At 34.0% G+C, this 26,591-nt stretch overlaps 1 pseudogene; it reads right to left on the reverse strand.

Annotated features, from left to right (window-relative positions):
- Positions 1–16,587: 16,587 nt before the first annotated feature.
- LOC110658600 (protein SEMI-ROLLED LEAF 2-like) lies at positions 16,588–26,076 on the reverse strand (annotated as a pseudogene).
- Between the last annotated feature and the right edge of the window lie 515 nt (positions 26,077–26,591).

Raw genomic sequence — 26,591 nt, forward strand, 5'->3', positions numbered from 1 at the left:
ATTAAACCTTGATCCATCAACTCATGTATTTCCTGAATCAACGGTCTTTTCTCTGCTGAAATGTGCGCCAAACTGCCAGAAGATTTCCTGCTCAAAGTATCTGCTACTACATTGGCCTTCCCAGGGTGGTACTGGATGGTACAATCATAGTCTTTCATAAGCTCCATCCATCTCCTCTGTCTCAAGTTTAAATCCCTCTGTTGGAAGATGTACTTCAAACTCTTATGGTCGGTGTATATCTCGCACACTTCACCATACAGGTAGTATCTCCAAATCTTTAGTGCAAAGACTACAGCCGCCATTTCCAAATCATGGGTGGGATAGTTCTGCTTATGCCTCTTCAGCTATCTTGAAGCATAAGCCACTACTTTTCCTTTCTGCATCAAAACACACTCTAAGCCAACCCTGGAGGCATCATAATACACGGTGTATCCTTCACCACTCGTAGGTAGTGTCAACACCAGGGCGGTGGTTAGACACTCCTTAAGCTTCTGGAAACTCTCCTCACAGTCATCTGTCCAAATGAATGGAACATTCTTCCGAGTTAACTTAGTTAGGGGAGCCGTTATCCTGGAAAAATCTTGCACAAAACGCCTATAGTAGCCTGCTAGACCCAGAAAACTTCGCACCTCAGTGACTATTGTAAGCTTAAGCCAATCAGTTATAGCTTCAATTTTCTCGGGATCCACTTGAATGCCTTCACTAGAAACCACATGTCCCAATAATGAGATGCTTTCAAGCCAAAATTCACATTTTGAAAATTTGGCACATAGTTGGTGCTCCCTCAAAGTCTGCAATACCATCCTCAAGTGCCACAAGTGTTCTTCCTCGGTCCGAGAGTATACTAAAATGTCATCTATGAATACGATGACAAAACGGTCCAGGAATGGCCTAAACACCCTATTCATCAGGTCCATGAAGGCTGCTGGTGCATTAGTGAGTCCAAAAGACATCACCAAGAACTCATAATGACCATATCTTGTCCTGAATGCTGTTTTGGACACATCCTCATTCCTGATTCTCAACTGATGGTAGTCTGATTACAGGTCTATCTTGGAAAAGAATCTAGCTTCTTGGAGCTGATCAAACAGATCATTGATCTGAGGAAGTGGATACTTATTCTTCACAGTCACCTTGTTCAGCTGTCTATAGTCAATACACAACCTCGAGGACCCATCCTTCTTTCTCAAGAATAGAACAGGAGCACCCCAGGGTGAAGTGCTTGGACGTATGAAACCCTTGTTCAAAAGCTCCTGTAGTTGCTCCTTTAACTCTTTCAATTCTGCTGGTGCCATCCTGTAAGGCGGCATTGATATGGGGTTTGTACCCGGCACAACATCAATGCAGAACTCTATTTCCCTTCCTGGTGGCAACCCTGGAAGCTCCTCAGGGAAGACATCCATGAATTCTCTGACAATAGGAACATTTTCCATATTGACACCTTCTACAGATGTATCTCTCACCAATGCCAAATACCCTTAACATCCACGTCTCAACATTTTTCTAGTACTAATTGCCGACACTAAATTATATGGAGCTACGCTCCTGTCACCATTAAAGCTAAACTCTTCCACATCAGGTATGTGGAAATACACATTTTTGTTCCTACAGTCTAAAGTAGCATAATGAGTTGCCAACCAATCCATTCCCCAGATTACATCGAAATCTATTACTGGTAGAGGAACCAAGTCTGCTAGGAGGATCTTTCCATCCACTACTACTGGGCTACCCGGAAAAACCATGTCCACATCTATATTGTCACTAAGTGGGGTAGCTACAGACAAAGGGCATTCTAAAGTTGTAGAGTTTCTACCCAATCTCATGAAAAACATAGGGGAGACAAATAAGTGCATAGCACCCGGATCTATCAAAACATGAGCCTCATAGGAACAGACTAGAAGAATACTTGCCACAACTGCATTGGAAGCCTGAGCATCCTGGTGGGTCAGGGTGAAAACCCAAGCTTGAACCATACCTTGGGTGGCAGAACCCTGATACTGACTTCTACCTCCTAATCTGCCTCCAAATCCATGTCCCCCTTGTCCTCGGCCCTGTTGGCCACTGAACTGACTGCCTGCCATGTTGGAAGCACTAGGATACAACTGACGAGGAACATTTACAACAAAACCCTGTGACCCCATCTGTGGCTCGCTGAACACGAGGCATTCTCTAGCAAAGTGACCTAGTTGGCCACACCTGAAGCATACTCCTGAACCCATCATACAAGGTCCTGAATGTCCTCTTCCGCACTGTGCACAAGGTGCAAAGGAGGATCCTAAACCAGACCCAGAACTGCTGTAACCTAAACTATGACCACTGCTGGATCCGTACCCTGGCCTGAACCCTCGAGGTTTGTGTCTAAAACCACTCTTCTTGTTCCTACTTCTTCCTCTGTAATTACTTTGGCCACCACTATCCGGAACACCTATGTAGGGAACACCTAAAGAACCCTATGCTCTATTTTTCTTTGCCCTTCCGCTGTCATCCACAGCATAGCTAATCTCAATCTGTCTGGCTCGATCAATCATCACATCAAAAGACTGATCCGACATCATGGCCAGGTTTGCATACCTCCTGTTAAGCCCCTTTAGGAACCTCTTCACCTTCATAGTTTCTGTAGCTACTGCTGTAGGGGCATACTTGCTAAATTCCAGAAATTCTATAGCATATTCATCTACAGACCTGCCATTCTGTCTTAAGGCCTCAAAGGCCCACTGTTTTTTATCTCTGAAACTTTTTGGCACAAACCGGTTGATGAACAGTTCCACAAACTGAGTCCACGACAAACCCTCCATCCGAGGTAATATGTAGTCATTCATCCATTTTCTAGGCATAGGCCCCATGACATGCTGCATACACTCTATAAGTCTTCTATCAGTCAACTGCAATTCTGTTCCTGCCTGTCTGCAGGAATTCAAAAATCGATATGCATCGTCTGACATATCATAAGTACCAGGCACCAACTTCTTGAAATTGATTATCTGTTTATAAGGTTCCTCTCTCGGTGCGGTGGACTGCTGCTGCTGGGGAGGGTGGACCATATACTGTGCCATCATATCGATGGTTCTCTGCACCTTGACTAGAATGCGCCATTGGGTCCATAGGACCTGTGCCATAAAGACCGATCTGAGCCGTGGCAGTGCTCTTCTACTTGAGCGACTCTAGGCCTCCTACCCGCCTCCTCGGGGCGGTGCCTCATCTGTCGACACCTCGTCGAGCACATCCCGGTTCTCGTGCGATGGCAGCTTTCACCTTCTACGCATTTTCCTGAAATTCAGCAGCATTAGCCCACAAAATTCGAAACAGCATGTTACACAGCTCGATAGACTCATATTTATACATAATTATATGAAGCAGAAACTAGAAGCAAAGATGATAATGCAAGACGAATGTGGACCCTATTTTCCACATGTGACCCCTAGTAGACTCTTCCCAATACTTTAGACAAACATTCCCTAAGAATCTGGAGCCTAAGCTTAGATATCACATTTGTCACGACCCAACCTATGGGCCGGACCGGCACTAGGACCTGGGTCAACCTAAAGCCCCCGAGGCCCGTAGTAAGCCTAACTATTCCTTAACCCAACTCTAAGGCCCATTTGGGCTCAATTTCAAGAATTCAACTGGATAGAGTCCGGCCATAAAGTGGACATTTCAATAGGGAGTTTTTGACTTACCAGACCTGTAAACACAATATATAATCAATTGGGGAGCTCAGCTCACCCTCCACATACTCAATGTCATAAAAATAAATGGGAGCTCAGCTCCCTCATCCAGTCCATCAAACATGCATATAATAATACGTTTACAGGTCCAACATGATAATTATATTACAGACCCAAATCAAATAAATACTTCTAACACATGCAAAAATTCTAAGAGTTAACAGGTTTATACAAACATTAATAAATGACCTGCGAGGTAGAAAAGCAGGTTAACCTCAAAAATATCCTCCTGTGGCCTGGAAAAATATTGAACAGGAGTGAGCGTTCGACTCAGAGAGTAAAATATTAATTTTAACCATAATCTCTATAATTATCTAAACTAATGCACCATGTAGAGTGAAATGCAACATCAGCAATATTTTCACATCATAATAGCAAAAAGGTAATTTGGAGTACTCACGCACCCAGTAATGTCAAATCATAAATATATGGGGTGATCCCTATCTGACTCTCTTAAATCCAACCTGTGCCAGCAAAGAACTCAAGCCGGACTTTCGCTTAATAAACCAAATCGGGGTCCCAGCAAAGAACTCAAGCCGTGACTACCCCAAAGGACCGGGTCCCAGCAAAGATCTCAAGCCGTGTCTACCCATCCTATCCATAGCCAACACCACATCACACGCACGCCAACGCACGCACACTGCTCCAAATTACCACAATAACATACATGGCACTTTAACAGTTGTGAATGCAACATAAAACGTGCCTAGAGTTTAACTACATATAAATATACATACAAGTGATGTATGGGCATGCTTGAACATATAATAATATTAAAACTACAATTAAAATTAATATTTTACTCACAGACTTGACAGCAATCACTGTGGCAGCTGGGCGGAGGAAGAAGGCTGTCCCGGCTCACCTGACAATTTTATTACAATCATTTAATAAATTTGACTCAATACAAACTAAGAAAAAGACCAAAGGCGTCCTAAGTCGTGCCGAAAATTCGGCAGAGTCTCCCCTATATCTAGGACCTACCCAACCTGCAAATGGGTTTAAAACACACTTCTATATTCGCATACCATACACCCACAACTCAATCATATCACACAGCCCCTCCTGGGCTCATCCAAATAGTCATCAATCACACGATGTAAAATTACAGTTTAGTCCTATAATTGACCCTTTTTATAAAAACTACACAAATAAACTCTAAAAATTCTAAAACTTTGCCCCGCGGTCCTTAGCAATATTACTAGGCTATTGCAAAAAGAATCATAATTTTCTGAGCTACCACGAATAGTTTATAGATTTTTAATCCCATTTAAGCACTAAAAAATTACGAAAAAGCAAGGTTCGGGTTTACCTATGCCAATTCCGATCTCTGGAATGCGCTCGGGGCATCTGACAAAGGTGGGGTAGCCAAAATCCCAATCCAATTCCAAGACTTTTTGGGTAGCCGGTCTGTCTGGTCGGAAATTCACAGACCCAGACAACTGTCGAGTTTCCGCGAATTGAAGGTACCTACACGAAGCCCACAATACGGGGATTAGTATATAAATTTTACAGAATTTTATTTGCTCATTTAATGCTCAAAAAAACACTACGAATTTCTACGGGACCCACCGAAAAACGGTGTCGAAAAATTTCGAAATTTATATTTCCGTGAAGCTCTCGACGAGTGGAACACTCTAGTACTCTCGGTTTTCTCGTGGGGTTCACGGTTTGCGAGAAATCTAGCCCAAAAGTCAAAATGGGCTAAAACTTCCCGGACAAAAATTAGACAAACCGCTTGATGGATTTTGGTGTTCTTAGTGTCTATGGAAAGCTCTCGAGGTGTAGATGGGTTTAAACACAAGACCCGGCCCAATCGGTGGCCAGATCAGCCGGATTTCGGCCGGGAAGACGAAGTGGGGCGTTGAGCGTCGCGTCGCGTTGCTTCGCGCGACATTTTTCGGCGTTCCAGGAGGCGGCCGGCAGTGGGAGGAGTCTGGGGTGGTGCGCCGGCGAGGTGGGGAGGCGGCTGGCCAGCGAGGGGAGGTGAGAGGAGAGAGAAAATGGGAGAGAAAGAGAGAGAGGTGACGCGACGCAGGAAGAAAAAGAAGAAGGAGAAGGAGCCGGCCCGATTCGGCAGGTCCGATCCGGGCCGGTTCGATTCAGCCAGTTCGATTCAGGATATAAAATTTTGAATTTTTACTTTGTCTTGGGACCGAAAACGAGGTCCAAAAATTCTGAAAAAATTTCAGAAAAATCAGAAAAATTCGTAGACTCCAAATATATTTTTAGTTTTGCCACGTGGTCTTTAAATTAATTCTTAAAAATCATCAAAGTTTAATTTTTTCGGAAAATCGAATCCAATTTCTAAAACCCGAAAAATTTCAAATAATTTCCTAAAATTCAAATAAAATAAAATATCAATATTTATCTAAAAATAATAAATTTAAAAATTAGAGGTGTTACAGTAGAAAACTGTATCAATTGATGAAGAGTGTGTTTGAGGAGGCTACTTTAATTTTTAACTTAAAATATTTTTTTTAATTTATAAATAAATTTAGAAATACTGGTCTTTTGCTTCCCTTTTTATTTTAGTTGTGGTCTGGCTTGGTTGGCCTGGTGTTTGTATCGTTCTAGCCAAGTTTTTTCACTTACCTTATTTCTCTTTAGGTGGGTGTATTGTATTGAGGAGACATATTAGTTTGGGTTCAGTGTGAGTTACAAGTTATATTTTTCCTAGCATTTTTATCAATGAAGTTTTTGCTTATTAAAAAAAAATTAATTATTTGATAAAATTATTTAAAATTAACTTTTAAGTAGTTTAAGTATTTAATTAAAAAATATTTAAAAGTAATTTAATTTATTAAATTGATAAAAAAATGTAAAATTAAGTATTATCATTATTAAAATAAATATAATATTGATATTTTTAAAAGTTATTAAGATAATATAATATTTTATTTAATTTAAAAATAATTATAAAATAAGTAAATAAGTCAAAAATAAAATTACCTTACTTATAATTTTTAATTTATTTTAAATAATTTTTTTTAACTTATAAGTAAAAATAAATAGTAATCTATCTATAAGTAAATTTATTAACTTATAATCTAAATTACTTTTCTTCAAAAGTTAGGAATTATTAGGTAATAAAAAGAACATAATGATGGATGCACCACCAAAAATAGGTTGCTATTACGAATAGGCCAACACAAATTTGATTACGGCAATCTGTAAAGTGGGGAAGATAATTAAGCAAATCTTTGACTCCAATAAGATGGCAATCTTTTTCAATGGCTTTAGCCTTTAGGGCGGTGGAGGTAGGGGTGAGCAGATTTCGGTTTAAATTGAAAAATTAAATCGAATTGAGTCAATTTGGTTCAATTAGTTCAGTTTTAAATTTAATCGATTTGGTTCGATTTTATATTATATAAATTTCAGTTATTTCGGTTCGGTTTGATTTTAAAAAGAAAAAATCAATTAAACCGAACCGAATAGAAAAATAATTTATATGTTCAAATCGATTCAAATCGAACTGAATTGATTTATTTTTATGGGAAATTTATGAATTATATTTAATTATATATATATTAATTGTTTAATTTCATTGATTAATGGTTATTAGGTTCAAACCAAAGTCAAAATTAGATCAAATAATTTAAAAATTAAGTCTAAATTAAAAATTAATTAAAAATCAAAACCGATGAATTAACCGAACCAAACCAAAATAAAGTGATTCGATTCGATTTGATTTTTCACCTATTTTGATTCGGTTTGATTTCTAAAATACATAATTTGATTTTTATAATTTAATTTAGTTCGATTCGATTCAGTTCGATTTGAACCGAATGCTCACCGCTAGGTGGAGGGGTTTTGATTTCCCTTTTAAGGATTATTTCATACAATTAAAATCTTAATGTACTTTTCAAAAATATTTGACTGGTAATTTTTTTTAGTTCTTATCTTATAAAAGAACTTTTTAGCCATGATTGGCATCAAGAAAAATATAAATTCAAAATTAAAGATTCCAAGGCAGCTCCTACAAATAAAGATTGAAGTGTGGGCGGTACGCAATGTTTTATCATAGCCTGTTCATAAAATGAAATGATAGAGAAACCCTATTAATTTAGACCCGGTTTATTTAGAATAAAATAATTAATATGTGAATTTTTTTTATAAAAAAATATATTTTAAAAATATATTTTTTATTAAAATATTTTTCTCTGTTTAAATTAACGGTATATATTTATTTTATATATATATATATATATATATATATATATATATATATATATATTTTACATTTTATAATAAGATTATCAAAATTTATAAAATTAAAAGAGAAAACCAGGAAGTCATTTTTCTTTAAAATAACTTAGTTTTTCTTTTTATTATAAAATATTTTTTGTTAATACGTTTTTCTTAATGTCTCAAACGCTAGAAAATGTAAAAAGTATTTTTCAGAAAAATGTTTGCATGAAACAAATGTAGCCTTAATTTATGATTTAAATTACTTATTATTTTTGCACATTACACATATTATTTATTATTTTATTTAATAATATAATTTATTTTTATATTTTATATTTTTAAAATTATATTTTAAAATTTTTAATGACGAAAATTATTATTTATAATAAACAAAATTTTGAATAACAGCTGTTATAATTAATTAATAAAAATACATATAATTTAATTTAAATTTTGAAATTAATTAATTTTTTATTTTTTATTATCTTTGAATTAATTTATAGATTAATTTTAAAAATTAACAAAAAATTAATTTAAAAAACAATTAATTTTAAAATATATATAATGTAATAAATAGAGTTTTATAATTTGATTGAAATTAGGGCTGTGCACAGTTCTTGAGGAAACCAAACCGAATCGAAGAACCGTACCGAACCGACAAAAATCGTACTGAATCGAATTTATTTTGATACTTTAATTCGGTTTTAATTCTTCACTAAAAATCGTACCGAAACCTAACCGGAACTAAACCGAGAACCGAATTTATATATATGCTTTTATATTTTTTTTCAAAATGTATTATATACTTTCAATATAATTATACATATTTATGTATGTGTATATAATTATGAACTAAATATAACTTAATATTACATTTTATTTTTTTATATTTTCTTAATAATTTTAGTTATAAATACATTAAATTACCTCATTATTCTTAATTATAAATATACTATTATCTTATATTAATATATATATATATATATATATATATATATATATATATATATTCTTAATTATATTTATATCTTATAGTTAAATATTATATGATTAATAAATAGTTAAAATGTATATTATATGATATATTATTATATTATATAATATATTTAACCTTAAGTTGTATATGCACATTATAATTAAAGATTATATAATTTTTGTAAAGCTAAAAGACATATTATATAATATATTATGCATTAATAACTCAATTCAAAACTTAAATGTTAATTCAAGTATAACTTTTTAAGGAAATAATTACATAAAATTATTTTAAGAATCGATAACCAAACTGAAATCATACCGAACTGAATCGAAATTGAAAAATTGAGAACTACACCAAACTAAAACCGAAACAATGAAGAATCAAATCGGAATCGTACCAAAATTTCGAAATTTCAGTTTTGTTCTGATTCCTAGATAAATCCCAAATTAAACTGAAACTGAACACCGCCTACTTGAAACTGTAAACATAAGATGGTTGGCAAGTTTAAGATTTGAGGAAGAATATATATTTATAGATTTTGTTTCTCATATTCATTATTGGGGTTGTAAAACAATTAGTGAGGGAAGTTCAATTAAGTTCAATTCATAGTCAATACATACTCTAACTTCATTATATTCGTAAATAAGAATAACTTAATATTAGGTGATAAAAGTCCATAAAATTTGTGTCAACACCTGGTTACCTTTGTATTATTTTTGGCCAAAGGCTCTAAATTAAAGAAATTATTGAATATATTTGATGTATGAGATTTTACTGAATTCTTACTTACATATATGTAAATTTCTATGAAATGTGAAATTTAATTTTTGTTTTAGTTTAATGTCAGACTTAAAAAATATTTTTTTTCATTTTTTAAATAATAAAAATTATTTTTCAAAATATGAATCTATTAAATTTTTAGTTTTTTTTTTAAATAATTAAAACTTAAGAATAAGAAACAAAGGAATAAAAAATTTAAAAACCTGTATTTTCTCGCAACTTTTATATTTTACTGTTTTCATTACCTTTTATTGTTATTTCATTTTTAATTTATTTTATATATTTTATAATTAAATTAAATTTTAATAATTTGTTCAACAATAATTATTATCAAAATAAAATACATTTTACAAAAGAAAAAAATTGAAAATATAATTTAAGTATTACTAAATTTATTACTATTACATTTAATTAAATAATTACTAAATAAATTTGAAATAATTATATTATAAATAAAAATATAATTAATTTTAAAAAAATCATTAATTGATGCATGTACTCTCTATTTTAATTGACTAGAAAATAATATAAAATTTTATTATTATTTAAAAATTTTTAATTTTCTCTATTAGATTATTTTTCCATTTAAATATAAATTCGATTTTGGCCTTATCATTTAATTAATCTAAAATTAATTAAACTAAAATCTTAAAAAATTTTAACAATTTTATACTTAATAATATATATCTTTCAATTTTTTTTATTAACAAATTCATGTGATTAAATCATATATGTATAAGAATTTCTATAATTAATTATAATATAAATTATTTAAATTTTTTTATAATTTACAAACACATGTAATTTTTGCTATATTAATAAAAATACACAATAAATTTGACATAAAAAAATCTATTTTAAGTAATAAGAATTTCATAAAATTAAAATTAAAAAAATTAAAAAAAATTTATAGAAACTTAATAGAAATTTTATGCTTTATATTATATATATAAAAAACACATCATATATAAAAAAATATATAAAAATTTAAATGACAAATTTATATAACAGATAAAATAACATACAACGTATGCTAAAAAGAAAATTAGTTAAATTTAAAAAAAAAAAAAAGAAAAAGAAAAAAAAGTAGCTAAATAAACAAGACTTGTAGGTAAAGTAATATTCACTGAAACCTTAATAACGTTGTTTGAAATCCAACTAAAAGAAAAACAGAAAAGTGGAACTCAATGAAAATGCACACTTCTAATGAATTCCATATTCATTTGGTTCTCTTATGTCACCAATTATTCAAGTTGAAAACTACTTGTCAACTTCCACAACTTGAAACCCCAACACTTGAGCACCTATCTAAATCTAATCTTGGCATCTTGCCATTCAAATTCTACCCCAAAATTGACATATCCTAAACTCTAACCATCCAATTGTTCTATGATCATTTCTACATTACACCTCAACAATATGTAACCCTGACATCTCCCTTAGTAGACCCACATGCAATCACCAAAAAAAAAAAAAATCATTTCTTTTTTACGAGAAATAATTTCATTCAATTATATGTACAATGAATATATTTTAATTATTAATTATGATATGATTCATATAAAATCATGCACCATGATCAATAATTGTAATATAATTATTATATATATAACTATTGTATTATAAAATTTATTTTTTTTAATATGTGAAAATAAATTATTCATGTGAAATATGATTAAGAATAATACTAAAGGAGAGATTCTTGAAAATTGAAGTATATGTCTAGATGTCTACAATCACACTTCACTTTAATATTGGAAGGTTGAAATTCAAATTTTGGTCACAAAAACATGAGTCATAAGAAGGGTTAATGATTAATCAAATAAGACATGAAAAGAGATTGGAATAAAACAGTGGAAAGACTGTTCTTGGCAAGTACAAAGGACATGGAAGATTAATGGAGAGGGCCACCACACGTTCAAAGGTGGAAGCAGTCAGAGAGAGGGCTAGAAAAAGAGCACTTGTGGCCATGTGACACCAGATGATACAAATACCGAAAACAATGGAGACATAAACCTAAGAGCGCTAGGAATTGAGACAATTCGTCCATAAGTACCAAACGTTGACTGCGTTCTACACTTCCGGGGATCAAAAGGAAATAAAAAAAAAAAAAAAAATCCTTCACTATTTTGATTTGAGTACACACTGCCTTTGCAGGGTTTCTCTTGCCTTTTCTATTGTCCCAAGAGCTACAACTGATTATGCCCATTTGCGCTTCATTATCTGTATCATAGTTTTGTTGAATAATCTCAAAGATTAGGCTCTATGTTATAGTGAGAGCTTTGTCTCTCTTTTATTGAGAGATTTTTTTTTTCTTTCTCTATCACAGTCGATTTTTGCTCAAGTGAAAATCGATAATCATCTTCTAGGCAAAGGATAGTTTCTCTCCAAATCGGAGAGTGGGTCCCTCCTTCTTACCTTTAGTTTGGGATGTAAATATTGTGCATCTATTTGGTTTTGTTGGTAGATCCGATTCTTTGATCGTAAGGGTTTTATGTAACCTACCTTGTTTCAAAGTGTTAAAAGCTATTCCAAGGCTTTCTGTTAGAATTATGACTCAAATTCTAGTAAGATTTGAAGAGACATTTTTCTAATTTGAGCAGGAGAAATATTCCTCAATAGGATAGGAAAATATTTTCTATACAGAGTAGAATTTTTGTTTTAGTGTTATTCTTAAATTGAATGAGACTCCTAATTAGATTAAGATTGAGGAAATTAATACTATAAATAGAATAATAATATAAAAGATTATTTGGCTTTCAGCTCATGGAGTGAGGCTGTTGCCCATTATAGAGAGGGGCCTTCCCAATTGCTGAGGATTGGACTTTGCTCATTAATGAGGGGCACTTGCCCATTGCAGTGGAAAGAGGTTTCGGCCTAAGGTGGATTAAGGATATAGAATTCAAGAGGAAGAGATTCTTATCCATTGGTGAGAGAGCTATTGCCCATATAGTTGAAGATACCCATTTGTGGTGTGATGTTGTAATAGTAAATATGTTAGGTTATGTCTAGAGAAAACTGAGAGGGACTAATTAATATATTTACTATGAACAGTTTGATGTTGTATGGGTTCTCTTGGGTGTAATTGGGTTGATGGGTAGCATTGCTATGAACTTGTAATGATGATTTAATTATTATTGATAGTGGAAGATGGCATGCCCGTGAATGTAACCCTATGTTAAGAGGGTGAACCGCGTAAATATAAGTGTTTTGTATGTGTGTTTTATTTTTTTGCAGTTTACATACTTCCGCAGTGCACAACAAATTGGTATCAGAGCATGGGGATGATTTTGGTGAGTTTGGTTGAAGGTGGAGCTACTGCGACATGTAAAAGTCACACATGCAATAATGGTGATGATGGAGAGTTAAAATTAAAGTGGAGCTCTTGATGCAAAATCAAGAAGATTGATGAAGCGAAAATTTTTTTGAAGAAAGAAGCAAGTTACACCCAAGATGAAGATTGGAGAGATTGATGATTTGAAGGGTTCAAGCTCAAGTATAGAGATGTGATGAATGAAGGCACCTAAGAATTTGAGGTATGCAATAGTTGATGGATTTTGAGTCAAGGTAGAGATTATTAGAGTTATGACTCAAAATCCTAGTAAGATTTGAAGAGACCTTTTCCTAATTTGAGTAGGAGAAATATTCCTCAATAAGATAGAGGAATATTTTCTATACAGAGTAGAATTCTTGTTTTAGTGTTATTCCTAAATTGAGTGAATTAGATTAGGATTGAAAGAATTAACACTATAAATAAAAGAATGATGAAAAAGATTATTTGGCTTTCAGCTCATGGAGTGAGGCTATTACCCATTATAGAGAGGGGTCTTGCCAATTGCTGAGGATTTGGCTCTGCCCATTGATGAGAGGCACTTGCCCATTGCAGTAGAGAGATGCTTTCAGCCTAAGGTGGATTAAAGATATAGAATTCAAGAGGAAGGGATTCTTATCCATTGGTGAGAGGGCGCTTGCCCATATAGTTAAAGGCACCCTTTTATGGTGTAGTGTTGTAATAGTAACTATATTAGGTTATGTCTAGAGGAAACTGAGAGGGACTAACTAATATATTTACTATGAGTAGTTTGATATTGCATGGGTTATCTTGAGTGTAAATGGGTTGATGGGTAGTATAGCTATGAGCTTGTAATGATGATTTAATTATTATTGATAGTGGAAGATGGCATGCCCATTGATGTAGCCCTATGTTGAGAGGGTGAACAATGTAAATATGAATGTGTTGTGTGTTTATTTTATTTTTTTGCAGTTTACACGCTTCCGCAGTGTACAATAATTTTTTTATTGTCTGGGATCTCAAAAGGGCGCTTGGTGGTGCAGATGGAGGGCCACCGGTCTCACTATAGGCTAAATGAGATTTAGAGGGCTGGGCATTGCCATGCTTTTCTCGATTTTCACTGATACCTACTTAGTTAGTAGCTCTTATTTTCAGTTGTTATTACCTATTTATTAGAAGGGATGATGTTTTTTGGGGTACTATACTTCTTTGGGATGGCTTTTAAGCTGCGTATGTCTCTATGGTGGCAAAGTTTCCTCATTGATGCTTCCTTGTATGCTTACAGTTTCCCAGTGTTTGTTAGTTGTTGGGTTCTTGATGTGGTAGCTTTGGTGTTATCTGTCTTTCAGTCTATCAAGTCTATCTTTCGGGTCTTCTACCTTTTTGTCTTAAGCTTCTTACATTATGTTTGGATAGACAGAAAATAAGAGAGGAAGGAAAATTTGAGAGGAAAATAATTTTATTTTCCATCATTTTGTGTTTGAATTGATAGAAAATAAAAAGGGAAGGAAAATTTGAGAGGAAAATAAAATTTTTTTGTCTACTTCTACTTTCTCTCCAAAATGGGAGGAAAGTAGGAGGAAAATATAGAAAATTATAAATATATCCTTATATCTTATAAGTTTTTATTTCTTAACTTAGGAGTAAAATTATAATTTTACTATTCATAAAGTAACTTTTCTTCTAATATTTTCCTTCCTCTATCCAAATGTCAAAGGGAAAATATATTTTCCTCTCATCATTATTATCTTTTTTATTTTTCTCTCATTATTTTCCTTCCTCCAATCAACACAATGTTAATTGTATGAGCTTTGGGCTTTTTTCTTGAACTTAGTAGCTAAAGTAGTAGTTAGGGATCTTATATAATTATGGGCTTGGTCCATGCAATGTCCTTTTTATCAATGAATTCCCAAATTTTTGGGAAAAAAAAAATCATAGATTAAGCTTCGCAAATTCATTTATTCTAGAAATGGCAACAGGTTAGATTTTTATAGGTGCCTGACTCAATCAAACTCTAATAGTATAAGTTTGAATGGTATATAATCGAATTTAGAACGAGTTCAATTTTAAGAAATAATATTATAGTAGATTCCAATCGGATTCAAATTTTACATGTAGGGTATCTATTACCCAAATCCTGTTTATATAAATACTTAATTAAATATAAAAATACTTTTTTCATAATAATATTTATACATTATTTATATTTTATTTTAAATAAAATAAAATTTAAATATTTTATAAAATTATTAAAATATAAATTATTAATAAAAATAATTTTTTTATGTAAATTATTAATTGAAATATATAAAATAAAATGGGTTAAGATATTTTTAGTGTTTGAGATAGCTCGGATAGTTAAGAATAAATTTTAATTAGATTTAATAAGGATTTGAATTTTGACAATATCAATCAAGTTCGGATTCAAATTGGATAATTTTTATGAGTACCTACCCATTATCATCCTTAATTTAATCTTAGTTTTAGGGACTTTTATTTAACTATTAATGTATTGGATTGTAAATTAAGGTGTTACTGAAAAACTCTAGTATTGTTTATTCGCAGTTTAAACTCAATTGATATTTAGGCTTCATTTAAGATTGAGATTGAAAATTTTTTAAAAATAATATTTGAAAAAAAATCATTGGCAAAAGGTGCGTGTTATGAAAAATGCAACACAACATGGAAAGCTTGAACCTTGAGAATTTGCATCACATCACATGCTCCACAGGCTGAATGTGCGACTGGAATTTCCATGTCTTGGGTGAGGAGGGGAAGAGAGTTACAGAGGACTGTTTAAACACATGGATGAAGACATGCCTACCATCAGGTAGCCTAATAATGGTTAAGGCCCACTCTACATTGAAGTGCCCGTGAATTGAGTAAATGATGAGCAGTGCCCTCTTCTTTACGCAATATATATATATATGTATACATGTCTCATCATAAAAAAATAATACTTATCATATTAGTGAATGAAAATTTCAGACTTGAGGCTATATATTTAGGCCAAACTCCAAAATAATGTCTAGCATGATTTAGTTATAACTGAAAACATATCATTCACTTTAGGAAGTTTTAAGTTTGACCCATTCCTCCAATTTAAAATAAAAACTCCAAAATAATTATATGTATACTTGCACATGCTCTTGAAATTTTACCATTGTAAACAGTATTTAAATGAGTAATTGAGGAATTAAATTAGAAGCACCCAGTAGGCTGGTAACTAGCCTCTTCTAGTTCTCCCTCTTTGTCTACCATGGCTACCCTAGGCTAGGCGCTATAATATCAGGTTAAGATTATAATTCATCATTAAGGTTGTCATTTTAATGAGGTTAATAGCGCCCTTAATCATTTGAACCTTTGATATTGATGTTGGCCTCCCAGTACCAGTCCATGAAAAAGCAGAACTTCAATTATACACGAGCTTTGTCCAGGGACGTAGTGTTAACCCCAAACATCAGATATAGACCTTAGCCCTATGTTCCTTAACCAAGGGCCTAGGTTCTGCCTGGCCCTGCCTGCCGACAAAGACGGTTTATTTGGCAGAATTCACTAAAACATCAAGAAAATATGGACAGATAGCTGAATATTTCACCCCTTTCTGCATCAACACAAGCTCAAGAAAAGGATTGGATTGGATTTGGATCAATTAACTGTTGCATGGAAGCCCTTATATCACTGTTATGTTTAAAATAAAAAAAAAACTAGCCTTGAAATCTAATTACTACTAAAACCCTTTACAACATTGATAACAGAACAAATGCACGCAGCTTGTATTCTTTTAACATCCAGCTGCTTTCAAAAAGTTATCAAAAGGACTAGCAGGAGGCAGCCTCATAGCCAAGCATGGGTTCATTGGCTTCACAGCTCCTTGCTCGGTGGTGGCATCACACATTATCTGCAAGAACACAGGCATGTCAAAACAATGCAACAAACCACAAACAATTCGGTAAGTTTAATAGATATGCTCCACTAGAAACCAGGATTTGCATTTCTCTAAGATATGATAGCCACATCCCATGTAAGTAGGTGTATTTTTCTTGTTATGTAGCATTCTGATGCAGTATTGGAAGAGAAATCTATCTTAGGAATTTTATTTTATTAGGTTTAGAATTTATTATTATTACACTTACCATTAATATTAATTCTAAATTAAAATAAACTAGAAAATAATAATAAGCCTAAATTCCTAATGATAATGAATTCTAAACCTAATAAAATTCTTAAATTTCCTAATTTTACAACAAATAAAATTCCTATGTTGATTTCTCTTCCAATACCGCATCATGTTCCTACTGTGTCTTTGTGCACAAGTCCGCTGGAAGCAGAACATATGACTAGCACATGATACATTCATAGCAGCAAAACAGATTTTGAAGTTACAAATAATGGCAATTATTAAGTGCAGGGCAGTAAATTGAGTATGCACGCTAACCTTCTCTAGTGCAGTGCATTCAGTTGCAGGAAATGCTGTTAAAAATTTGCCAGCTCCTCTACTGTAATGAGTTTTGTGGGCTAACCAATTGGAGAGCTTCTTCCTTGTGCCTTCACCAAGATCTTCACATTGTTTAGCCATGGTATCATATGGGAGAGGCGATGTAGAGATGGATGTTCCTGCCACTTGACCAGCTACCTCAAGTGCCTGAAACCATATTACTCAAGTTCATACACTAAGATGGGCAAATGTCCTTGTATACAAATTTGTCAAACATACATGGACACATGCCAGATGCCACAAGTAGAAAAAAGGAATGGGAAGATGCTAAAGAAAGGATAAGATTACAGATTCCAAAAGTTTCCCAATGCTAATAACATGGGAAACAGAAGGGGACACGGGCATCTTGGAAATGAAGTGAGTCATGTCTGCAACTGATGCTTCACTTATCACATCATCTTCAATCAACAAGCTTGTTGGAATGTCCTGTTGAAGAACAATTACAGCAAAGTTTTAATTTCATCACTTAATTATTTCTCATCACATGTACATGAAGCTGTTTGCTTTGTGTCATATAATTTAAAACCCAGAAAGAAACTCAATGCTTAGGTGATTTGCAAGTTCGGAAAGAAAGGGATCATGATTATTCATAAGATCATACCTCATCAAAGGAGAGTGATTCTTTAGAATGGGAAACCATTTGGTTGTGGTCCAGATCAAGTATTGATCGTGGACCAAAGACAAATGCATCATCAGGCGTGAATGGTTCTGACAATTGTCTTGCCAAGTCATCAACCTCCAGCTAAAGAAGCACAAGCAGACATATGAGAGAGAGAGAGAAGAGAAAAGGGGGGGAGGGGAAAAAAAGAAAAAGAGGAGGAGGAGGGGGGTGTTGTTCAGCTTGTCAATAAAATTGTGTACCTTGGTAGCATTAGATAGGCTCTGAATTAAGGTGTCGATTATGACCTTATCAGATTCAAATATTTTGCTCCTCAACTCAAGGAGTAAAGATGAGGCTAGTTGATTATCAGCAACAGATCCATATTCCCTCACATCTGCCTGAGGCTTTCCATGTACTTGAAGGTCATCACTAATGCCGAGATAAGGATCAACCTGAAATAGGAGAAGATATACTAAATATAATACATATATTTTTTAATAAAACGCTAGTGTTGTCAATAAAATTAATCTTTCTGCTAGCTTCCTTTTATTTATTTACTTACAGGCCATGAATGGCCACTTAAGTGAAAAGTAGACCATGGCATGCATTTCACTGACAGAGAAGAGAGCTCTATACTACAAATGCAGCAACCCTATCCTTTCATCACTTGATAAACTTTACAATAAGCAAGAACAGAAAATACATACATCATATGGGAGTAATGACTTGACTAAATCATTCAACTCAGGAATTTGATATATTTTAGCAGCAAACATCAACATGCCTGTTGATAATACAAAAATTGATCTCTGGCATGCAGGGCGTAATGTCCCTGCAAAGGATGGTAAAAAAGTCAATTGTACATATGCTCAAAATAAAATTGAATGTTGTATCAATAAATCACCTATACCATTGTTAGGTTCCACGGATAAATTTCTGAGAGATAGGGATAGCTGAAAGATGCGGACCACAAGGCCATCACTTGGCCTCTGCAACATCATAAGTTTGAGAAATGATAACTGGCGTCAGTTATAAATAAAGATGCACAAGCATGCAAACAGTTGGAGATTGATCAGGCACCCCACCAGCATTAAATTGTTTCCCATATGTTAAAGACAGTTAACAAGTAACATTCAAAACAAACTAGAGAGATCAATCCTTTCACTAAACATCAAAGGTTGCTTTCATTCAATGTAAAATTACACATTTACTCAATTTGAGGCCATATAAAAGTAATTGGGGAAAGGGGAAGAGGGGAAAACATCTATATATATGAAAATCCGACCTTCAATCGTAAAGAAATAAGTGTCAACATAAAAGAATGAGCTATAGCTTCAATATTTGAGGGCAAATTATCTGGAAGATTGGCTTGTATCCAAAAGGCAGACAGCAATTGTGCTATTTGATCCTCACTGAGTTTCATAATGCATGGCTCCTGTACAAATCATTAATCAGATCTATAGTTAGCAACTTGTTAAACTAGATTAAGAGTGAATGCCTACATAAATGATTTGCTCACCGCCTCAGCCAAGCTTGTTGTCCCAGAGGTCCTGTCAATAACAGAACTTATTTTGTAAAAGTTGGGGCAATTTTTTTGAGGCTGACCCTGTTTCCAATCTTCTTCTATAATGTCTTTTTCTTTGCAATCATCAGGACCATTATTTTTACGCTTTTCCATTCTGGCACCATTCTTCTCTCTTCGAAGCTTTTCAAGTAATGCTGTAATAGACGAAAATGCACATGCAGTATTGGAATGCCATCTTCTTGGTTCACAAATATAACCAGATTGCAAAGACACAACTCCATGGCGGGAATGATTAGAGCTGGGAATGATTAGAGCTAGGAATGAGAAGCACTGAAAATATCTGGTGCCCTCCAACTCGCACCCCAACATCTGGATGCAACATTACTTTCAAAAGTTGGGCAAGCAGTGCTTCTGGAAAAACCTAAATTGAAATGTTTGGAAGTTTAGTAACCTGTGTCCTAAATAAAACTTCCGGAGTTCCAGGTTCAATTGTCAAGACAATGGGGTGGATAAGTAAAACAACGAGATATTGAATTTCCACAATAAAACAAACATTGTAAAATCATTCTCAGAAGAATTTAACTGATAGATATAAATGCACTCTCAATGTAGAACTACATGAGACAAAACTTTCAACAATGTCTGAAAATAGAAGGAAAAACAGTAAGATGCAGCATTTGCAGTAAAATAAATATGCATTGACACCAAAAGTTTATCAAACTCATCATACCTGCTGTGAACTAGAAGAGACCGATGACAATGAGATCATATGAGGAAGAATAATCAAGGATCCAATGCATGGGCAACAACTCCAGAAGATGGCAGATTCTCCAAGGTTATAGCCATCATGTCAAGAAGTGGCCGTGCATCCCCAATCTGATAAAGGCAGCGCAAATTAATGTAAACTACAGGAATAGTAGAAAGAAGCAATTGCAGTTATTCTACTTTGATTGCTTCAAACTTACCCCTTCAGCAACTTCAAGTAAGCAATCTTCAATGGAATTCTGAAGCAAGACATTCAAATTTGACTCTTGCTCTGCTACAGATTCAAATGTGGCCTGAAGACTTTTTCGCAAATGCCTGCATAGGTCACTGACAAATCCAATTTCGGACAGCACTACTTCTGATCTAATTTGCCTAGCTAAAACTGCAGCAACTTGTATGACATAAGATTTGAGTTGTGGATCATGCATCACATTTTTGTGGTCCATATGACGTATAACAGCAGCTAATACCAACTGTTGATGCCCTGAAATGAAATAAACATTAGCAAGCACACCCATAGAATTGCCCACCATTGAGAAATATTTTCAGACTAAGCCCACAAGGATAAACTGCACATAGCAAGACATAGTGAACAAACCAAACAATAAAGCTGCATTAGGTTCACAAAACACGGCAAACAGGACTAGACAATATCAGACACGACCCAAAGAAAAAGAAAACTATTCTCCAATCTCGCTTTTGGTTTGAAATAGACAATAAATATCATAAGTTAAAATGACTATCCTATGTAGAAGCTGCAGCCCGAGTAAAAGAAACAAGATACCTGAACTCTCCAATAAGTAGCACACATCAGACAAAACTGTTATGGACAACCCTTGCAAAGGAACCCAGTGCCGCCCAGAATCGAAATAAACAAACATTCGATCTAATACTTGGCGCATTGTTGTACTCTCTTTTGCCAGTTCAATCATTCTTTGGATACAAATTTGAGCCCAAATTTTAGGTGTCTCAATCTCTTCCCTATAACCAAAAACAGAAGGCATTGGAAAATAACAAAAAGCTAGTGTTATATAACAAGCTCTCCAGGCTTCTGAATAATCAGTACCTAGTCAAAAGAGAAGGGTCTTTCTTTTGTTGTTGTGGTCTAATGATCATGCAGCTAGAGCTAGTATCACAACTGACAACTGCACCTCTGCCCTCAGATCTAACTACTCCATCAACCCAATTATGCGGCTCCCCTCTTACATCATCATGCACATCTGGTTCATACTTATCTAAGGTGACTTGCACAATCTGCATTTTGTATATATTACAACTCAAAGCCTTACAAAAGCAATAAATGAACAGAGATTGGGAAAAAGGTACACAAGGTTGCTTGCTGAAGTGGTCAGATTATAAGCACTTAAGCATTTACCTGCTCAACAGCAAAAGAAAACAAGATATTAGTTCCTCTACTTCCACATGCTCAGGGTTTTATTATAAAATTGCAAAATTACCTAAACATACCTATAAACATCATATTTTTATATCAGAACACAGAACATTTAAGAATTTAAAGAATTAAAAGAAACGTTGAAGGCCCTTGTTGAGGGTTGATATTGCCAAACAGGGCTCAGTCTGGGGCAATCTTGATTCTATCCTATTCTTCAGCATCTTATGTGTACTAATGACTCTAAATAAATAAACCAGGAAGAAAGTGCTCAGAAAATAAAGGAATTTCCATTAAATCAGAACTGCTGCAAAGAATATCTAACAATATGAATCTTACTTCCAATAAAATTTGAAAAGAGTTGATTGTGTTTCTTCAGCTCTAACAGGGCCCATAGGTTTAGCATGCTAGTTTCTTGTAAAAAAATACAGAAAAGTATCATTTGAATCTCATTCATACTTTCACCTGTTCTATCATCCAAGTAATCAAAAAGTAAAGACAAAAGGAAATGGATAAGTTCTAATTATAAGACGCATAATTAACCCCAACAGATTATGGAAACTAACAAAGTCCATTTTCAAATATAAACTAATATCAAAGAAATTTTCTCAGGCACTAACCTCATCAAAAGGAGCAAAAATATATAAGAACTCTGCCATGAACCACACCTAGCAAGACAGAAACCTATCACATAAAAAAATTAAAAAAAAAATCCAAAATCTAGGAAACAATCCTAATCCTAAAGCACAGAAAGTGTAAAAAAAATGGTTACCAGAAAATAATACTAAAAGCATTTGATTAAATTATGTTTCTTCCAAATATTCATAAGCCTATTGAACTAACATTGCCGAAACGCATTGCAGACTAGAAGCTCTCACGCGGCTCTCATGATGTTCATCCCCATGTACACGTGCCAGCTTGCATACTTGGTGAACAAAGTTTTCAATGTTGTGCGTGTAAGTTCCATCTGTCTGTTCACACATTGAAGTATAAGCACAAAAAATTAACACTCATCAAATATCAATTACAATTTGGAATTTTAGAAAACCTATAAGACCAATTCATCTTATAACCAAAGGAGGAAACACCTCGACCACAACAGCAACCAATGATTCCCAAATAAATGAGTGACTGCAAATGGCCACATAACTTTCAGAGTCTGGATCAACATGACCATCTGTAACAATTGACCATGACACATAAGAACTCAAGTCTGGACACTCAGGATCACAAGCCGGATCCATACACTCAACCATTTTATTCTCTGCATCTTACAAAATGAAGGATAAGCATATGCAGAACATCTTTTACAACACGGAATCTATCCACTTAAAGAGTCAAATGTTAAAGAAACTGAAAGTAGAAGTCTTTTTGCTTTCCTACATGACATCTAAAATAAAAAAAGTTTTGGAATACTTTTTGTTTCCATATGCATAAAAGATTAAATCCTCAAATTTCATGCATGTTTCATCTTTTTTTTTTATTTATTGTTATTTCATTCAAAATAATCAGAAAGTTAGGTCATAATCTACCTGACCATAGATGAACTTTGTTAAGGTCTGGCATCCAAGTATCAGCAAAGCATCTTGCTTAGGTTTGTCCAACAGTTCACCGGCCACATTCAACAAACTGATAGCAAAATATGCCCTGCAAAGAGCAAGATATACTATTCAACATGACAAAAAGATCTCAGAAAAGCGAATTCCTAGCACTTCAATTTGAATAGTGATGTACATGAAATAAAGCACAATAAACTGAACTAGTCTACCAGTTGGACACATTGTTCAATTCAGGATAAATACTAAAAAGAGGGGGAAAAATATTTCAAACTTTTTGTAAGTGCACAAATGAATTGACTTGGACAAAATAGGAAATGTAAATATAGCTTTTCCTTGCATATAATCTTAAGATACTTTCATCTAACAAGTTATTATTAGAAAATAAGTACTTAAAGACAAACAGAGATTGAGGTTACAGCATGAATTGTTGACTCTAAAGAAAACATGAACACACAAGATTACCAGTTAGCAGATCTTCAAATGCCATTCAGAAATAAAAGAAGAGAGAAACTTAAACTTACATCTGCTCCTTACACACACACAGCAACTTGTTATAAGTCTCTGTGACAATATTAATGAACTTGATATGCTCACTTCGGAGTTCCTTGTAGCACCTTTCTTCAAGATATTTTGCAATCTATTAAAAACCAATAGTTCCAGTAAGACCACCAACAGAGCATTTGTGATTGGGAAAATAATATATTATATAATATAGTCAAAACCTTTGGGATTCGAAATGGGCTTTTTGCAGCATATTCACATAACTTCACAATTTTTCTTTCATTTGGAGGTCCATCCTGCAAAAAATGGTGAAAATTTGAGCTTACATCAGTCCTTGGCAAGACAGCCTAGCAGCATTAAAAACTCATTCTACGTAATTAAGCAACCATCTACCACCAAAAATGCAAACTAAAACCCTGGCCAATACTGCTCACTACTGCCCCATGGTTTAGAGTGAGAAATTTGTTGAGAGGTTCAAGTCTCCAATGGCTAGATTGTCCCCCAAAACAAGATTTAATCCTAGTATACATGCGTAACACAAATTTTTACAGTCACTTCCATCCATTGAAATTGAACAAATGCAGGAATGGGCCAGAAGACGTTGAACAATATACGACTCATCTACAGTCCTTGATTGTGTCAGAGGAACAACAGTGACACAGTCTAGGAAGATCAAGATTCAAATACAACTTAGGAATTATACAGAATTAGAAAGTTCAAATTTTTATTATTTAAGAACTACTATTATTTAGGAATATTTATAGAGTTCTATTTGGTTTAGTATTTTGTTATTTAGGAATTTTGTGTTAATTTCTTAATTAGTATTTGATTAGAATTTCCTTGTTTAAACATTTCAAATCCTAATACTTGTAGGATTACAAAGTCTACTATATATACTTGTGACTTCTAGGCGTTTTGATAGACTATTTTTGATGATTGACAATTAAGCATAATAAAAGTTGAGAATTTGTTTGTCAGCCTTTGTTCCCTATTATTCAATTGATTCTACATCAATTTGATATCAAAGCTTGTTCTACATCGGACAAGCATCTTCCTTTCTTAAGTATTTAAACAATTCATCCACTCCTCCCATTGTTTCTTCAAAGATCCAAGAGAGAGATGATCATTTCTCATTTCTTTTCAAGTCCAAATTTTTGGTAGACAGCCGCATGATTCACAAAAGCTGTAAAGATGAGCATAATCTATAGCAAAGATGCTCATTACAAGGTTAGGTTTTCCCTTGTTACCCTCTAGTTACACAAAAGCCAACATAGCTTTGTAGCTTATACACAGCAGGCAGAAGAAAAATCGTAGCACGGAAATTTACAAATTATACAAATGGAATTTCCCAATCAAATTCTAATAAACTTAATGCTAAGGCCCCAAAATATTACCAGTATGTAAAACCAATGAGAGCAAAAGAAGATCGAAAGGTATTAGCAGTCTAATACTCACAGACTTGGGGAATATCTCTGCAAGCAGTTTTTTATACCGCTTGACCGGTTGTCCAGATCTGGACCTCAATGCAGGGCAGCAAACGCACAAGCTCTCAAAAGCAGGAAATAACTTCCAGGAAATGATACCCATTTCCTGCACATTGTCATGATGAAAGAAGAAAAAGTGAAAACCCAGCTCTGTTCTTCCACTGAAATCCCAAATCAGGAACCAGTGAGGCCCAAATCATTAGATAACAATTTACCCGGAACAAGTAAACTGAATATTTTGTAAGAAAACTAACGATACAAGATGAAATACTATGAAAACGGTGTAAAAGTCAATAAAAAGAAAAAAAAAATAGTCAGAAGGGAACTACAAGCTTGAATATGAAACAAGTATGAATTTTTCATACCCAGAAAACACAATGGCAACTTTCTAAAAGTAAAAGGAACAAAAATGCCATATATTTATTGTTTTTTAAGGCCAAAAGAGAGCAACAAAAATGACATTCCAAAATTCCAATGTAGGCTTCCACAAGGTAAACATGGTTTAGCACTTGCACAGAAATTGCATAAAAAAAAATAACACAAACATGAACCGAAAAGTTCAATACAGGAAGGCAGAAAGAAAAGAACCAACAAGAACGGAACAAACAAAGACACTATATAACACACGGTAAGTCGATAACATACCATAAGTGAGTAACAGGAAAATTCTGGCAAGCAAAAAACACAAGCACCCAGAGCTCAAAACACCATCTTTGCTAAAAAAAAAAAAAAAAAAAGCTACCAATCCAGAAAAAGAAGAGACATGGGAATGGTATATACCTTAGGCCAAGGCCCCTGCAGTGCAGAGGCAGATCTGCGAGAGCAAAGGATCGATGCTGAAGTGAAAGACACACAAGAGCAACAGTGATCAAAAGAGAGAGAAAGACAGGCGCGTGGATTTAGACAAATTCGAGCGACATTTTAGAGAGAGATCACGTGATGAGTGTCAGTTTTTACCACGACTGTTGCAGAGAGAGAAAAGGGAGAATATGTCAGAAAATGGAAGTCTATAAAGACGAAAATGAGATTGACATGTTTATTAATAAATCCGTCATAAGTTTTAAATATTATTCTTGTTTTAACAGAGAAATTTCCTTCCAACTTTGGTCCCAATTTCTTCCTAATGGAATCGCCAAATAGGGTCCGCTGCGGTTCCCTTTCCCTTTTAGGATAGGGGAAGAGGTCGCTGTTTTGTCTCTCTGAACTGGATGGAGGTCAGCTATCCCTCTTTTATGGTTCGGCCTACATAGTTTGTTGGGTTTGGTTTGTGCGGAGAAAGGTTAGAACTATGTTTTGACTTC

This window comes from Hevea brasiliensis, chromosome 5, assembly GCF_030052815.1.
Source record: "Hevea brasiliensis isolate MT/VB/25A 57/8 chromosome 5, ASM3005281v1, whole genome shotgun sequence".
In the NCBI taxonomy this organism is placed as follows: domain Eukaryota; kingdom Viridiplantae; phylum Streptophyta; class Magnoliopsida; order Malpighiales; family Euphorbiaceae; genus Hevea; species Hevea brasiliensis.